A 4,470-nucleotide genomic window follows, 5' to 3' on the forward strand; every position below is an offset into this window, starting at 1 on the left:
TGTAGCAGTCACTGATTCAAGCACACGTGACACATAATCTTGTTATACCTATAACTTTGAGGTGGCTGCTAAGGAACCAAGGCTAAGAGAGTAAGCGGCTTGCTGAGGCCACACAGAGAATCGATGACAAGATCATGCTCTGAACACAGGTATTTTGGGCCAGGATTCATTCCCTCAACCACTGCACTATCTTCCCCGTTTGAAGGTTCGTGTCCACAGAGCTGAGAAGCAGCAAAGCCTCACTGGGCCTTGACTGCCCTTCTCTGACCTGTTTCCTCACCTGTAGGATGTGAAGGATAACTAATAAATGATTGGGGTGGGGGGGTATGAATGAGAACGGAACGTGCCAGCTCAGCTCCCAGCACACAGTAGGTGCTCAGCAAATGCAAATCCCTTCCTTCTGCATCTTGTGGGCTCATCTTCACCTTAGGACTCCTACGGCCAGTGCAGTCACCATGGAAACTGCTCCCGTCTTTCCCCTGTGCCCATCAGCCTGCCGGTGCCCTGAGACTGAATGCGGAGGTCAGGGACAGGGTGCGCTGTGTGTGGATGGAGCCACAGACTGTCTTCTGGTCACTACCTGCAGTGTGACTAACCACTGCCCCTTGGGAAATGGCTGTGAAAACTGCTGGCTTGCCAAAGTCCCCAGAGATGATAGCTGGGGACGACCCACATGCTGGACAGCCAGGCTACACTCAGCCAGGTTGGAAAATGCTGATTGGGAGGAATTACTAAGTCCTCGGTCCTCGGAATCGCATGTGCTGAGCCACAGTCCTCAGTGAGACGGAGAGGACGCAATGGCGGCGCTGGTGTGACGGCATCGTGGTCAAAGTGTAGTGAGAGCTGTCCTGGAGCTGGTCGCGGGGCTGGGAACCGGGACCGCAGGGTGGTTGGGGTGGTCGGGATGGCAGTGGGGATGGAAGCCGTGACGGATAGTGGCGATGACGAGGCAGGGATGGACACGCTGGTGACGCATGTTACGATGAGGGTGGAGATGCAATGGAGTTGAGCAGTGGTGGTGGTGCTGGGCTGCTGGCGTCCGCCGTGGGCAGACCCCAGGGCATTGTAACACTGGCTGGACACTGCTAGTCCTGGCATCTCCTCGTAGTGTGATCTTGGATCTGACGCCCTCACCTCTTTTGTTCCCTCGTGTCCCTTCCTTCAGAGGTGACTCAGCAGCCACAGGACAGTTAGTCATACAGTGTGCTGCCGCAGGGACACACCATGGGTTCCTCACCATGACAAAGTTCGCCTCAGTGCAGTTGGGAGGACAGGAAGGAGACTCCCCATCCCCAGGTCCAGCCCCAAGGGGAAGGGAGCTGGCCCAGCCGCATGCTGTGTCTGGCACTTTGTCCCATTACCATTTGGTCCTCAGCACACTGTGGTCCCAGAGGGGAAGGGATGTGGCCCAGTCAGTGACGGGTTCGGGACCCAAAGCAGGAAATCTGTGCTTTCTCTTTCTAGTCTTCTGATTTGCCCTTTCTTGTCAATCAGATTTCCTCTCAGGCTTGCAGAGCCCTCCCCTCCCTCCCCGCAGGCTCCCAACCGTCCCTACATATGTGTCCCTTCGTTCAGGATGCCAGTCCCTTGCCTTATAGAATGTGTAAATTCTTTCCACTGCCTGAGGCCAGGCCACCTTCCTACACACAGCTACACACCGCTCATTAAAGTTCCTTCCCGCTGCCCCCCTCCCATTCTCACGGGGCCTCCAGAAGCTTTACTCAGAGCAGCATGACGACCCTGACATTTGCATAGGGCGCACACAGACTTTCCCTGCACCTGGTCCTCACCATGCCCCTGGAAGGAAGAGACGGTGGTCAACTCCCCCTTATGCCTGAGTCCCAGGGAAACTAATGCTCCTGCTCAAAGCCCCCCAGCCAGTCGGGGCGGAGCTGAGATGCCACCCCTCTGACTACCAGTGCCACGCTTTTTCTTGCTGTGGTCCTGCCTGTCCTTCCTGCACTGCCTGGGTCGGCCCGGGGTTTCCACATCTCCTTCTCACAGAAACTTTTACAGGCACATACTCATTTGATCATAATAAGGCCAAAGTCCTACAGTGCATGGTGTCATCCTCTGGATTCAGTCTCTGAGAAAACTGTACAGCCTGTGAGAGCTGGGGAAGGCAAGGGAAGAACCTGCCCCACCTCACTGGGTGGCAGCCACCTCCAAGCTCAAATCTCAACCATGGCTCCCACTGGCTGCCAGACATGCTTGCTGCCCCTTGGCCCGGCAGGCTAGGTCCTCACAGATCCTGGCTCTCTCCCCCCACACAAGCTGTTCTGGCCGGTGGCATGAATGCTCCTCTTCTCAGTTCACACCCTAAGTTGTCTTTTGTCCAGGCATTTGCATATGCGTCCCCTTTGACCAGGATGCCTTCCCTGGCCTTATAGAATATGTAAATTCTTTCTACCCTCTAAGGCCAGGTCAGGTGTGGAGCCATGTTCAGGCATTGGTGACCCCTCCTCTGGTCCCCTAAGCTCCTTGGACCCCAGCAGGGACAGGAGACAGAGCAGGTACAAATGGAAGTAAATGGAGTTGCGTTTGACAGTGCCCAGGCTGTCCATTCGTCAGGCCTCGCTGTGCTGGGCAACCAGGCACGAGAGTGGAGGAGGCACAGTCTTACTCCAGCCCCCAGTCACTGCACAGCCATACCCAGGGGCTCTTTTTAACTCCTCTCTGCCTCTCAGTTTGCCTTCTAAAAAATGGGACTATCTACATCCTAGAAATTAGTTTCCTCCCCACCCCCTCTTTCCCTACTCTCAAAAAGTGCTGAGGGAAGAGTAAGAAAGAACACAAAGGTAAATTAGGGTGGCTTCTAGATTCCATCGCATAAGACACGCAGCTTGGACTGGCACACCCACCCCGGCCCGTGAAGATTCAGCCTCCATGGGAGGAGGTGTCAGCCACAGCTCTCAACAGCCCATGGCTCCAAGACTTTCTAGAATTGGGAGGCTCAGGGAGTGGGGACCCCAGACCTGCCCAGGCACCCAGGGAACCAGAGAGGGAGGTGACCCTCCTCACCCACAGGCCCCCAGCAGGCAGGCTCGGCCACCGCCGCTCCAGCACCTCCAGCTCACCACATACTTTAACTTCCACTTTCCCACAGTTGTTCCCCAGCTGTAGGAATGGTCATTCCAGGGTCCAGGTGAGGAAACTGAGGCTCAGAGAAGCTCAGAGAGGGATGCCCAGAGTAAGGGCAAGGGTTACACCCAAACTAACTCCAAAACCATGAGTCCCTGGGCAAGCCTTGGTCTGGGCTCCACTTGACTCCATAGGGGCCGTACCTGTGCCCAAATGCACACACCAGCTCAGCCAGGGTGCCCTGGTTCAAGAATGTGGACCCCAAGGCCACCGAGCTCCCTGCTGGGAGCCTTTTCTAGAGCCCATCACCCAGGCTGCTTTGCCAGCAGACAGATACATATGGAATCAAATGGTTCTGGGTTCAGATTCCAGCATTTCACTTACTGTGCCACTCCAGGCAAGCCCTTACCCTCTCTGGATCTCAGTTTCCCTGCTGAGACTTGGGGTGCGAATAAGAACCACAGAGGCCTCACCCACTGGTCCCAGCCTGTTTCCATCAGTCAGATCCCAATGATCCCTGAGCCCCTGCTTTGTGCCTGCTGCCCAACCCAGCAGTCCCGGCCTCCAGGGAGAAGCCTGGGCCTGGCCCTGGCTCTCAGCTGAATCTCCACCTGGTACACCGGGGCAATGACATGTGTCAGGACCTGGGAATGAGTCAGAGGTGGGGACCATCAAGCCATTAGTCCCAGCCGGACCCTTCCTGGTGCTGGCTGAGCTGGCACTGGAGTTAGTCATTCAAGGTCCTCTCCAGCTTCCTTCCTGCACTATCACCATCCCTGTTCTACAGGTGAGGAAACCAAGGCCCAGAAGAGTTACAGAGCCCACCCACCGTCGGGGTGGAGCTGGGATCTGAACCAAAGCAGTCAGGGTTAGAGCCCAGCTCTTTCTCCTCCAACTCTGGGTCCCCCAGTTCAGCCACCTGTGACTTCGGCCCCTGGAGCTTCCTGTGAAAGGGGCCCAGGCAGGTTAACTCATTCCCCTGGGGCAACCGCCTCCCTTCCATCCTGTGAAAACTCCTCAGTGGGTCTAAACGACCCAAGGCCTTCGAAGCGGAGGAAGGAGCTGTCAGAACCCTGGGAAGAGGTATTCCTGGCCCCACCCTGTACAGGACACTGAGGCCTGGCAGCCAGGCTGGGACTCACTCCAGGGCTGCCCAACTCAGCGCCTGTGCGCACTCCCTGAGGCCAGCGCTCCCAACCAGCTGGGGTGGGACCCCCAAAACTCGCCTTGTCTCCAACCATCCCACTTGGTCCCTACCCCTGGCAGGAGACTCCACGCGCCGCTGCAGCGGAGCTGTGCGGTCCCTACCTGTGCACCGGAAGGGGCCGCGGAGGCGGCGGATGGACACCTGCAGGCACAGGTGGGCACGTCTGGGGCTTACAGCATACA

The 4,470-nt window shown here is 57.0% G+C and overlaps 1 protein-coding gene across 1 annotated transcript in view; it reads right to left on the bottom strand.

Annotated features, from left to right (window-relative positions):
• Positions 1 to 4,470, bottom strand: part of CDHR2 (cadherin related family member 2) — a 26,842-nt gene extending 22,372 nt beyond the window's left edge. The window contains exon 1 of the mRNA XM_081035114.1: positions 4,390 to 4,470. The gene's annotated coding sequence lies outside the window, so the exon portion shown is untranslated. The remainder of the gene's footprint in view (positions 1 to 4,389) is intronic.

The sequence above is a fragment of the Rhinolophus hipposideros genome (assembly GCF_964194185.1).
Source record: "Rhinolophus hipposideros genome assembly, chromosome: 23".
Classification (NCBI taxonomy): Eukaryota; Metazoa; Chordata; class Mammalia; order Chiroptera; family Rhinolophidae; genus Rhinolophus; species Rhinolophus hipposideros.